Source organism: Columba livia, chromosome 2, assembly GCF_036013475.1.
Source record: "Columba livia isolate bColLiv1 breed racing homer chromosome 2, bColLiv1.pat.W.v2, whole genome shotgun sequence".
Classification (NCBI taxonomy): Eukaryota; Metazoa; Chordata; class Aves; order Columbiformes; family Columbidae; genus Columba; species Columba livia.
Genome location: NC_088603.1, coordinates 159,378,902 through 159,392,823, shown reverse-complemented (window position 1 = coordinate 159,392,823; position 13,922 = coordinate 159,378,902). Strand labels below are relative to the sequence as shown.

The window sequence follows — 13,922 nt, the reverse complement described above, 5'->3', positions numbered from 1 at the left end:
GATACATTCAGTAATAGTATTTAAAATAAAGAGAACACTTGGCGGCTGGGAAACCACATGGCACATGGGCTGCGTTGGATTTGTGCTACCTGGAAAATGATAGACCATACTCTAAGTAAGAGCTAAACTTTTTTTCTTATATATGTGATTAAATTACTGTAACATGTGCAATTTCTGTTAGAGTAGTCATTAAGAGATCTGCATATTAAAGAGACATTTCCCAGTGGGAAACTCAACAATTAGCTACTGTTGTTCTTAGAAAGATATCATAAGAAGTGCATCATTTAAGTGTATATGTGCTTTTTATTGTAGTGTTTCCCTGTAATCAGGCAACAGTGCTTTACAAAAACAACTAAATTGTCAAAAGACATGATGTGGTTGCTGAATAATTACTACGGGAATGTTGTTCAGCACTTTTTAAAGGCAATTTGAGGGTAGGTGATATTTTTTTATTTTTCTTCATTGGAGCAAGAGTAAAACACACACACAAACGTTAGTATTTTTGAAAATAGCTTGACCAGAAAGAACTCTTTGATAGCTTTGATAGCTTATACTTTCTAGGGATGAAGGGGCAGTAGGGGAAAGCGAACAAAAAAAAAATGCTATTGGTTGCATTGGACTGACAGAACAATAGCTGTTAGTTTCCTTTTTTCCTGAGTTGTAATTTGCTTTGTTGAAGTCCAAAGTGTGTTTCATGTATCTGGAGTCTTGTGTGACAAAGCGTAGCTGAAGTCCATGTGAGTACATAGTGTTTCTTTGTTGGTCCTTGGACTCAGTGAATTCTGAAGGTCTGTGGCAAACCTTCAGATCAAAGAAGTAAGAGCCGCAGCCATTTCACTCCACTGAAAAGGGGTAATGTGATTTTAAAATTAATCTACAGCTTATTTTATGGTGAAACATGCTTTGCCAATTTTGGGTAATAAGAAGAACTTCTGTAGGACTTTGATATTGCAGAAACTAAGTGTGGCAAATACATTCATGACGTGTGTCACCCTAGATTTAGTCCTACATTTGCCTAGAAAATAGCCTGTTGCATTTTTACAGCATGAAGTCTAAAATGAGACAAGAACAAATTTAATACTTGACAGTAGAGCCGCTCGCAAAGCTGCAAATGAGTTAATGACAATTTTAGCTAAGAAGGTCAAAGAGTATTCAAGCAGAAAATGAAAGCAGCACAGTGTAAAGGATCTCCTTTTTTTGACCAGCAGGAACTGCTGAAATAGCATGGCCAGTAAGGAAGTCCTTTATTCTTCAAATACCCCATTTCCCCAGAAGTAAGATCTACCCCAAAAATAAGCCCTAGCACGATTTTTCAGGATTTTTAAGAATGGTCGAAATACAAGCCACACTCCAAAAATAAGCCCTAGTTACAGTTCATGAAAAAAATCAGTTTAAATATTGTCAAGGCATCTATGCGTGTAAAAAGTAATAAGTTTGGGAGCAAAAATTAATATAAGGCCCTGTCTTATTTTTGGGGAAACAGGGTATGTTAATCAAGGTGAAGATATAACCAGTTTTAGCAAGTCAGCTGTTGTTGGGAACATAAATGTGTACCAGCTATAAAATACTTCAGATTCTCTCTTGTCCTTGGAACAAGCCTGTATAGACAAATATCACTTAGATAAATTCTGCTATCAAAGAACATGTGCAATATAGACAGGTAGATACCCTGGACACTACTGGATGAGGATCACTAGACAGGTGCCTGCAACCCCAGCATGAAGTCGGTCACCTCTTTCATGAGGTTCCCTGAGATATAGATACAAAATAAGGTGAAGATTTTGTGACTTTGATTGCTGTCTGGGGTTTGTCGAGTGGCATGTGACACCTCCTCTGTTATGTGCTGTGATATCTGCGCGTCTTGTGTCCAAAAGGACATTGTCCCCATAATGTGACAAGAACTGGCACACAGCCCTCAAGGGCTTTTGTAGGAAATTATGTTAATGCTCTGGGATACAGGTCGTCCTTCCAGGTTCTGTCTGTGATTTGGGCTGCTTTAGAATTACCTAGAATGGATTTGGGAGGATGATCAAGCATATGGCTTTGTGGGTGAAACCCCTTCCAGGGAAGCTGCCATAGTTTTGTACACCTTAAATTCTCTACACTCTTCTATGCCACTCAGAGATCAAAAGCACAGTCAGTTTTCTAATTTTATTCTGAGTAGTTTTCCTTGTTATGTTGAACTGCGAATTCATTAATGTATTTGGCTGCTGCCTGTGACCTCTAGTATAGTGTGATTGTCTTGTAAGTGCAGACTGAGTTACATATATTGGTTACTTATTGCTGTTTATATGTATATATGTAAATGAATGTGTGTGTATGTAGTATTCTTATATCGACAAATCTATACATAAATTGAGAAATCAGAACTGTCAACATCACTGAAATATTTAAGCATAAGAACTACTGTAGACCTTAATGAATGGATTTCTGTCAGGAATAAAGATTAAGTAACTGTTTATTTAACATAATGTTTGCATATAATACAGTTCACTCACTTCAACAATATGACTTGGGATACCAGTCCCAACCTGTACATTAACATAACAAAGCATGAGTAAATAGCTTTGTAAATAACAACTACAAAACAAGGCATTTAGGTTCCCTGCCATGATAAAAATGTTTAAACAAATGTAAATATCTTTCTGCTGGACTTCTTTGTTTGCATTTTAAATTTTGAAAGGTGCTCCTTCATATCGAGATGTGTGTGCTCACAGTAGTGTGTTATTGCTTTGTGTGAATTTTCATTTACTCCATCTAAAAAGCAAAACCACAAAGCCATAAACAAATAATAGAGGACATAATAGGGAAATATATGGTAATTAAGGCAGTGTTGGCCAACTTTCAGGCTAGACAAGTGTGTGGCCCCTTCTTTCAATGAATGGAAGGGACTGTGCAAATGTTTCTACTTCCCTCCTCTCTGTTCCCTTCCTCCATGGGCCTGCACATCTTCCCCCTTTTCCATGGACGCACCATGAGGTAGGTGTGACTCTTCACTGGTCACCATACAGAGGTGAGATACCAAGTCTAAGCCCTTCTGTGTCTCCATTGGACATGAAGCAGCTTGTCTCAGCAAAGAGTTGGGCATGGTCGTTAGGACAAGGGGTAATGGGATCAAGCTGGAACACAAGAGGTTCCGCTTAAATTTGAGAAAAAACTTCTTCTCAGTGAGGGTGACAGAGCACTGGACCAGGCTGCCCAGGGAGGTTGTGGAGTCTCCTTCTCTGGAGACATTCAAAACCCGCCTGGACATGTTCCTGTGTGACCTCACCTAGGCATTCCTGCTCCAGCAGGGGGATTGGACTAGATGATCTTTTGAGGTCCCTTCCAATCCCTAACATACTGTGATACTGTGATACTGTGATACTGTGATACTGTGATACTGTGATACTGTGATACTGTCTTATAAGAGGCAGGATCGAACAGCTCAGGAAAGTAGACGTTCTCAATTTATCATTATGCTCTTGGTCTCAGATGCCATGGGAAGTCCCTGAGTCCTTGTGGGGTACCATCATTGGCAGCCACATTTTTGTCTCTAGTTCCCCTTCTCAGCTGTAGAATTCACCCTCTGATAGTAACACTTCTGTACTTCTCCAGATAAATTCACTAAGGAGCCTTGGTGGTCAGATATTGTAAAGACTCTGTGGACCACACAGAAAATAAAAAGTAATACCCATAATGTCTATCCATGACGTAGAAAAGATTTATCTTATTTTATTTTCCATAAATTTTTCCCTGCCATTGTAAACCAATGTATGTCTTCTGACTTCAGCGCTGCTTCATTTAGATTAGGTGATAGGTACTTACTATGTTGTGCTGCAATAGAAGATGTGGTAGACGAGCTTGTAATTAATCATGAGGAAAAAAGTTATTACATCCCAGAGGCATAAAAGGTTTAGTGGGAACTGTCAGAGCTTTGGAAGAAATGCTCTTTTTATTTTTTTTCCCCTGATTTTAAACTATTATTATTATAGAATAATTGTTTGCTCTTGAACTTATTTTTACTACAAGTAACAGTTAAGCTGAGTCACTGTATTATCTGTAGAAACATGCAGGGTCAAAATGCAGATGAAAATATTAATGTTGGATATTGATACCAGGAGTAGAGGAACAAGAGGCCTGTTGCCATACGAAACCCATCTTGGTCACTGAAACTTGACAGTTCTACTATGTTGTCCTGCTTTTTACTACACAAATCAAGTTTAAAAAGCAACTGAGAGGCAAACAAGTCTGACAGAGAGAAGCCAGAAGATGTAATCTCCTGCAGTAGACTTGCTTCAGTGTCTTTCCTTTCTGTGAGGGCCTCGTATCTCTTGGACATAAAGCAGAGATGATAAGCCTTCCCATTTAATACCAATAGCCTAGACTTGTCTCTTGAAATGTTATTGTCCGTGCACTTAGACAAAATGATTCACTAAAAAAAACACTAATTTGAGCATGGGGAAAATTCCTGTCTGGAAGACAGGGATTTAGTGGACCAAAGATGGCTGGTGGCAGCATCTATGTCTGAGTTAGGTGTCTGGACTTCCTTTACACTGACCAGGAGAAGACATTGCTTCTAGGGCATGTCTTGTCTTATCTTACAGGAGATGTCTAACATAAGTCCAATGATCTCTCTGGAGGTGTCTGTTCCCTCTTTTGTCTATAAAGTCCAGATGATAGCAACTACATGCAAACATTGGGCCCCTCATCATAAGAAAGACATTGAAATACTAGAGAAAGTGCAAAGGAGGTGATGAAGCTGGTGAAGGGGCTGGAGCACAAGTGTGATGGGAGCTGAGGGACCTGGGGGATTCAGCCTGGAGAACAGGAGCTGAGGGGAGACCTTCTGATCTCTGAACTGCCTGAAAGGAGCTTGGAGCATGGAGGGGATTGGTCTCTTCTCCCAATTAACAAGTGACAGGATGAGGGGAAATGGCCTCAAGTTGTGCCAGGGGAGGTTTAGATTGGATATTAGAAAAAAATTGTTAATGGAAGGGGTTGTCATGCATTGGAACAGGCTGCCCAGATCAGTGGTGGAGTCACCATCCCTGGAGGGGTTTAAAAGGCATTTAGATGAGGTTCTTAGGGACATGGTTTAGTGATAGAGTCAGGTTATGATTGGACTTGATGATCCTGAGAGTGTCTTCCAACCAAAATGGTTCTATGATTCTATGATTTCAGAGAAAAATGAATCCCATCCATATCACCTATCCCTTTACTGGAAAAAAAAAAAAAAGGGATCTAGACACCTGATGGTCTCAGTACTTGCCTTTGAGACAAGCTTAGGTGGAATCAGCATCACACAGAAGGGCCAACTGCGATGAGATGAGCAATTCTGTGCTGCTTGGTTTGTTCATAGCTTCCTGCAGATGGATGGAGAGGAAGAAAAAGAAACAAACGCAGACTCCACGGATACATATTAAACCAGTTACTCTTTTTGATGCGAAGTTTGGCCTAAGTTCAGCTTGGCCACACTGACTGAAGGACTCTGTGTGCTGACTGTTGAAGCTAATTTGTTTTGGAAGGGCTGCTTGTTTTTCTCTGATTAATGCTGGTTACTTTCCTTCCCTGTATCCTCTCTGGAAGTCAAGCTAATTTGGATTCACTGGCATCGGAAAGGCAAGCAACAGTTCAGTGACCCACTTGTGTAGTCTAAGAACAATGAGGTTTTTTCCTGTAAAAAAGCATTTCCTAGGTCTGGCTTTCAGGGATACACAGAGGGGCATTTTGAAGGCTGGAGCTTTAAGGAAAAAAGCCTTATAAATCTGTGAAATTTGCAGAGAGATCTTATTGCCAGGGGACCGCTAAAAAAGGTCTGGCTTCAACTTTTGCACAAAAATACTCCTTGGTGTTTTAAAAATGAAAGAAAATTTGAATTTCCAAAATCACCTTCTCAGAGTCTTTGAAATGTCCTGCTAGCCTCTTAAAGCCACTTGCTGCTTATAAATACTGTGATAATGAAGATTGTCTTCTCCTCTTCCCTATGGATATACCCTAAGATCCTGACTTACACTGCTGTTAAATTGTTTTAAAGCTAATAGTTCTAAAACTACGGTGTACGGCCAGTTAGCACCACAATATGGTGGGATTGCACTGCAAATCCGCAGTGGACTGGTTGGGCTGGAATATCTCATTGAAAATGCAGTTTTATAGCTATATATTATAGGATCTTAAGACAAGAAGATGCTTGTAAGGCAGATTTTGTACCAAGATGCAATGACAATCTACTGCGAACTATAAGATGCATCATATACAGTGAACCTCATGTTACTGCTGCTTAGCTGTGTCTACCGCCAATACGAGCATGGCTGAGTTTGCTTCTTCTTTGGGTAATTAGCACTTGGAAGTTTTATTCGGGGGATTATGAAGCGATTCTTTCTCCTGGCAGTTTCTGCCTGTGAAAGTGATGGAAGCTGAATTAAAGCTGCAATAGGAACTCAGAGATCTGTAAGGACTCCAAGCAAAAGCCATTACTGGAGTGACTGTGTAATTACATGACTGAACCTTAATCCTCCTCTTCAGCAGCAGAAGAAAACTTTGTCACCATCCAGAGGCCTCATGATTCCGTGCCGTGACCTTCAGTTAGTAAAAGAAATCCTCCCCAAATTGGCCGAATCTTTTAAAAAAGCAGCCCATTTACAGTCCCTTTCTACTTTCTGCTTCTCAGTCTGCAGCAACACACTCACTCCAGAAACCTCAGCCTGGTCTTCCCACTCAGAACCGATTTTTTCACCTTCAAAGCCATTTTTCCTCCATAGCACTTGTTTTCCTACCACCCTTCCCTCTCCCATTAAGCCGTATCTTTTCATTTTCGCTCTCAATTCCAGTCTCTCAGTCCTCCCTTGTTGATGCATGGCTGCCAGCAACACTGATGCTTCAAATACTCTTTACTTTATAATGACCCCACTAATTTTCTTGCCCCAGATTGTCTGTATCACCTTTCAGATGGTCTGTAGCACTGGGTCCTTGTGGCCAGGAAGGCCAGTGGCATCCTGGGGTGGATTAGAAGGGGGGTGGTTAGTAGGTCAAGAGATGTTCTCCTGCCCCTCTACTCTGCCCTGGTGAGACCACATCTGGAATATTGTGTCCAGTTCTGGGCCCCTCAGTTCCAGAAGGACAGGGAACTGCTGGAGAGAGTCCAGCACAGGGCAACAAAGATGCTGAAGGGAGTGGAGCATCTCCCATGTGAGGAAAGGCTGAGGGAGCTGGGGCTCTTGAGCTTGGAGGAGACTGAGGGGTGATCTCATTAGTGATTGTAAATATGTAAAGGGTGAGTGTCAGGAGGATGGAGCCAGGCTCTTCTCGGTGACAACCAATGATAGGACAAGGTCCAATAGGTACAAACTGGAACACAGGCGGTTCCACTTAAATATGAGAAGAAACTTCTTCATGGTGAGGGTGCCAGAGCCTGGACCAGGCTGCCCAGGGAGGTTGTGGAGTCTCCTTCTCTGCAGACATTCAAGACCTGCCTGGACGCCTCCTGCTCTGGCAGGGGGATTGGACTGATGAGCTTTCCAGGTCCCTTCCAATCCCTGACATTCTGTGATTTTATGATTCTGTGATTCAGCCTTGAACCAACTCCTTACTACATGTTTGCTCCAACTTTCAGGCTGCTTATGTCTTGGCAATGTGCTGTGGCCAGTGAGTAAGTCCTTGCAGGACAGTGCTTTGAAAAATTAAATTGTTTCACCCTTTACTTTCCCTCAACAAATGGGCAGCAGCAGGTATTTGGGATAATATGTGTGCTTCCTTTTTTCTTTACTCCATCAGCTCCCTGTTAAAGACAGACTGAGTTTTCAGATTTAAGAGTGTTTTATTTTGAAGCATGTTCTCTTTGTGTGGGGGGGGGTTTGTTTGTTTGTTGTTTTGTTTGCTTGTTTTGGAGGTTTTTGGTGGCTTGTTTGTGGCTTTTTTTGTTTGTTTTGTTGTTGTTGTTGTTCTTTTTGTTTGTTTTACTGTATTTTAATGCAGCCCATTTACAAAGCAGCTGCTTACATAGGAAATGGTGTTCAAGTCAGCAGCACTCCAAGTGATAAATTAGCTGTATGAGTGCAACAACCTAACCTCAGTGAGGTCTGAGCCACAACATTTATTTAAACCTATCCATTTTTTTCCTGTAAATAATGCATCTGTGTGATCAAATATTTATTGGGAAAAGGTTTGTTTAGAGATTTTGGATGTCATGCAGTTGGGTGCTGTTGTATGTAGGTAAAATCTTTCAAGCTATTTGTAATCACAGCTGAACATCTCTTCGTTTGTACCATCAAAAAGAGAGAGTTGACTCAGCCAGATGGTAGCTTGATCTTTTATTATAAACCATGGCCAGTAGGATTTTTGGAAGGAAAATAAATATTAAAAATTGTTTATTTTGAGCTCACTTTTTATTTAAGCAAAAATCACTCTTTTCTCAAAGAGAAAAGGGCAAGAGTGAAGGAGAAGGGAACGATGTGATGGAAGGGTTGGGAGTAAATTTAGTGGTGAGTCATTACTGATGAAGCTGATGAATAGGTAGTTGTGGTGTGTACTGATCATCCACCTTGGTGACATCCAGCACTGGGACTGTATCAAGTCAAGATTCAGGAATATCCATTACATTATGCACAGTGGTCTGGATTAAGCATTCCAAAGGCGATAATTTCACGTGTGAAAGCTGAACGAGTCTGATCTGTGACAATTTAGAGACGGCAGAAGAAAATCACATACTGCCTTTTGTTTTTCTAGTTCATTTGTTTAACAAAATCTCTTTCCAGGGGACAATTTCATTTTGAGGGGTCAGAGATTAAAAAGCAATTTTCCCTCACTGACAGCAGCATAAACTAGTGAGTTACATTTCTCTTAATGGTCTCATTTAACAGAGGAGTGGATGGAAATCTTTGGTTACTGAGTGGAAAACCACATTTAGAGTCATCCTTGTGCCCAGTGGCAGCACATATAATCAATTGCATTGCCCAAAGGTCAAAGTTTTGAGAAATGGTTTTAAACTTGCCTGTTAATGGGAAGTTAGGAATATCGGAAGTAGAGATGTATACCTAATCTGGATCCAGAGAAAACCAGGAGCAGAAAATAACTATGCCGGTTGGAGTCCCAGCTGCATGGCCTGAAGCTGTATTGAACTGGGCCGTGAACTTGTCAGATCTCATCAAATAGCAAAATAGTTGAGCTTGGTCCGTGTTCATACTGGAAACCTCTGCTGAAAATCTTCACATGCAGACAGCAGTGTGGTTCTGTTCATTTTCTGAGTGACTCCTTTCTGGCACAGGGACACTGTCCAAACAGTGTCACCATTCCTGAGGTATTTCAACAAGTTTCGATAATTAGAGTCAGTAGTGTCAGAATTCTAGTATGGGGATTTATATTCTGATTTCTGCGCCCTGATCCATTACCTGTTTTTCATAAGCATCAGTTTATCTTTATCATTTAATCTTTTTCACCGGGACAGCATATAGACCTATAGGCAGTATAGTGTCATTTCATCTGATAATTGGTCTCTTCTCACAAGTAGCAACTGATAGGACAAGAGGAAACGGCCTCAAGGGAAGGTTTAGATTGGCTATTAGGACAAAATTCTTCCCAGAAAGGATTGTCAGACATTGGAACAGGCTGCCCAGGACAGTGATGGAGTCATCATCCCTGGAGATATTTAAAAGATGTGTAGATGTGGTGCTTAGGTGCTTAGGTGGTTTAGTGGTCAGCTTGGAAGGATTAGGTTTGCAGTTGGACTAGATGATCTTATAAGTCTTTTCCAACCCAAATGGTTCTATAATTCTATGACTTGGTACTTAAAATTTAAACAGCTGGTAGAAGACAGGCTAAGCTTCCTTTGCCCATACCCCTGGAGGACAGTTCATCTACCTTCAAAAAAGTGCTTAGCTACTAGGCAGCTGTGCTTTTATTTCTTTGCCTAAAAATAAATATTTGGTATCCTTTTGTGCTGAATAGAAAATCCTGCTGTGTGTCTGGCTTCCACTATCAAAGTCTGTTGTTCCTCCCAAAAAAACAAGTAACTTCTGCCAGTTGTGTTTAAATGTTACAGAGAACCTGGGGCATCTCAAATGGTCAGAAGCAGCTGAGAAAGTAAATGCTTATTTCTCTGTTGTGTTTTAATAACTACATTGATCACGAAGGGAAAATTATATGTAAGGGGAAAGAAGTTACAGAAAATGAAATTGCTTTTATTTCCATTTTGAGAAAACGTGGAAGCCCTTTAATCAAAGGTCTTTTCTGTATTTCTGAAAGAAATCACAGTCCTGGTAGGACACATTTGTAGAACAGCTATCAGGTCACAGCCTGGCACTGTCGGAAGTGGAGAACAGGAATTGCTAAGTACAACTTATGTTCAAGAGGGAAAAGAGAGTGAATTATAGTCTCACTAAATCTGGCTCCAGCACCACACAGAGCTCTTGAAGGCATTTTGAAATGAAGAATTAAAAGCATGGAGTTCAGTGAAGACTGGGACAAAATGGGTTTTCATTTTACTTTGAAAAAGTAATTGCATATCTTTCTTTGTGAGGATAAAGGATTTCTTTCAGCAAAGGTGATGAGAAAGACTTGACTTCCTGGTCTTCAGAGAAACATTTTGTCGAATTATATCACATAGGGATTGTTCTTATTTAGAAGATTCATAGGGAAGGAGATGCTGCTGCTTGGCCATAGCTTGTTCTTGTATGGTCAACTCACATGTCTCTCCAGGTTGTTCTACATCAGACACTGCTATGAGTTCAGGCTGAGCAGCTCAATCTTGTCTTTGACAGTATCCAATTGTTCCTGTATTCTATACTGGGCTGCTGCATATATGCGTATCTCCAGCAGCCTGGGGGTGATGGGTTTCCTCCTCATTTCCTCACATGGAGTATGGTGACTAAGCACAGCTCTCACTGGATTTCCGATCAGATGATACAAAGTAACTGGATTTGTGTAGGTGAGGTTCTTAGGGACATGGTTTAGTGACAGTGTTAGGTTAACAGTTGGACTTGATGATCTTGAGGGTGTCTTCCAACCAAAATGATCCCATGATTCTGTGTAGGCCACAGAAAATGTGTTTTCAATGTTTACACCTGGTCCACAATAATATGGCATGTGTCAGTGCTTCCCTAAACAGCTGAAGGAGTAAGCTTGATTGGGGTTTGATTTGAAGACCTGACTTTATCTTTCTGCTCTGTAGGGACCTACATCTGATTTGAATGCCTAAATTCCCATTGTATTTGATGGAGGTGGAAGGTACAATTCAGTTGCCCAACAGGCATCCAGTGCCATTGAAGATGGCACTTGGGAATCGCAAACAGCCACATAAGGCTAACAGATATGAGACAGAAACTACACCAAACACATGGCCTCCTGGGCTGGCAGCTGGAGGTGACACCGGATGCTGATGTGTGAGCAAGTGAACTGCCAACTCAATGCAGTCAATAGGGAGTGGAAAATAGATTCATCTGACCTCCCAGTAAACGTGTATTTTGTATCTGATTCACTCCCTAGTCTTTACAAGGGAAGCCGAGTGGTTCTGCCGTCACCATAATAAAAGCTTGGACATCAGAATATGTGTGTGGATGTGTAGCACATCAGGTGTGGCTCCATATAGATGAATTGGTGAGATACAGATTTGAAGAATGGAAAAAAAGTAGGTGGAAAATAGGCTGAACGGTCAGGCTTAAAGGGGTGGAACTGGCTCAGTCTGGCCTGGGGCAGCCCATGGCCACCCAATGCATAATTATATGCTAATAGCTGTACCAAAGTTTGAAAAAAAAAAAAAAAAAAAAGAAAATAAGAAATAAAGATTAGTGCTAAGTATTATTCATCATATTTTTATTGGACTCTAATATCAAGCAAGCCAATTTTTTTGTTATACTTGATAGTTAGAAAAAGCATCAGGAGGACTGATTTTACCTCTTGGCTATTGATCATAATCCAACAAACATGACTTATTAGTGAGATAAGCTTAAAGCAAAATTCTTATAATTACCTTTTTTTTTTACATAAAAGCTAGGCATAACTTAAGCTAAAAATCATTGACTTAAATGTATTTGTAATCTTCTCTAACATAAAGCAGGCATTTTGAAAACAGATTGTCTAACAGAGTAACAGCTTGCTGTAGATTTTTGTCATCTGATAGAAGAGCAACGTTTGGGTTGTAGGCTCCCTGTGGGCCTTCTGGTCAACAAAAGAGACTAGCAACTACAGAGAGAGATCCAAATCTCCATAGGCTGTTAAAACACCAGAAGTCAGAAAACATTCAACTGTGCCTTGCACTTGTAGTGTTGTAGGAAATTAATATTTAATTCATTTTGGTACAGTTCCTTCAATTTTTGCACTGTTTTCAGGCTAAGAGAGAAATGTACGTCAAGTCCAATGATCCAGGCTATGAAATCTATGAAGAACCAGGAACATACATGGCCAGATGAGATATAGGTCCTATGCATTCATGAGGTCCTAGTGCTTTTGTGAGAGTTGCACCTTACAGATGCCTTCCCAGATATGTACTGGGGAAACTGGAGCAGACTGGGATGAAGTTCTTAGGTGGAATGATCTTAAAAGATTAAGAAACATCTAAAGAAACCATGCCTGCTTTGTAAAGCACAATTAAATTATTACATTTTTTTAAGATGTTTCTTCAGAAAAAAAAAAAATATACATATATATATATATACCTATATATATCTATATATATATACGTACAGTGGGTCAAAAATTCATTATGTTTTTTTATTTCACAATAAATAATGCAGTAGCTCCAGTTTTAATGGGTCCATATTTGCCACAGCTTGCTTTTTTTTTGCCTAGTGAGTGATAATACATAATTCTTTTTTATATAGTGCTGTCCATTTATGAGAAACAATTCTGGCATCAGTCCTTTTTACTGTAGAATACATTTTTCTTAAACAGATCTGAAACATATAAAAAAGTGAAATCAACTCTATTCTTATTTATCTTCACTCTTTAGAGTGTGTCCCAGTTGCTCTTTTCCTGAAACTTTTTTTTAAGAGCTTAAAGAAAAGGAAATTGTCTGTAACTTCAGGCTTTCACTGATGTCAAAGGCACACTTCACAATGGCATTAATGGAACTAGAATAGAACTCTATCCACTATACAGGTCATATTTGCTGATTTAATAGTACTGGAGAGAATTCATGAACATGCAGGTAAATGTATTTATGTCTAAGCACAGAAATCTTAAATTCTACTCATCGTCTCCAAGCTTTCCCTATCTCCCCAGTTGTGTCTTTAAAAGATAAAGGGGATATTATTGAATATTTAGGAGTATAAGGATGTAATAACAACTGATTTTGGCTATAATCAATATAATAAAAAATCCCATTATCACGTTATTCTTTAGGTTCCAGTTTCTTTGACCTAAAAGGAATATGAATGCCATGTATTCATATAAATGGGTATACATTGCTGTCTTCTTTCTTATTACTGGGAAAGCAAGTATTGCATTTATCCCCAAAACTCAGAAACCACAGACCAAATGGTAGCCTCCTACCGTTATTTTTACGTCCCATGTTTCCAAGGCATTCTATTGTCTTGATGTTATGTGGGATGCGCCATTGTCTGGAGGTGCCTCTTTGTTGTTTTGGAAGGAGTGTAGAACAGCTGGCTTCCTATTTTGAGCTTCTGAATTAGACATCTGAAGTCCAGCAGGATAAGCCTCAACACCAATGCTTCAGAGAAAGATGTAAGAAACCTTCAAGTGGACAGACGTGTAGCACCGTTCCTTGTAGTTACTTTCATTTCAGGTTCAAAGAGTCGGGCTTCTAATTTCTTCCGGCTCTTCTTCAGTAATACTGATGGACATGCAACCATGGACATAAAGAAACACCTGTGCTCACTTCTTGTTCCAAAGAAACTCAACAATATCCAGTCTAATTATATGGTGCATAACAAGTAGTTTTTGTTATTTTTTTCTCTTAATACATCAACTTTCCGCTTAATCATACACTTCTA

General features: G+C 39.9%; 1 protein-coding gene across 41 annotated transcripts in view; it reads left to right on the top strand.

The window, feature by feature from the left end:
- The window catches only part of TSNARE1 (t-SNARE domain containing 1), a 540,792-nt gene that overhangs the window by 357,254 nt on the left and 169,616 nt on the right, over positions 1-13,922 (top strand). The gene's annotated exons all lie outside the window — the stretch shown is intronic.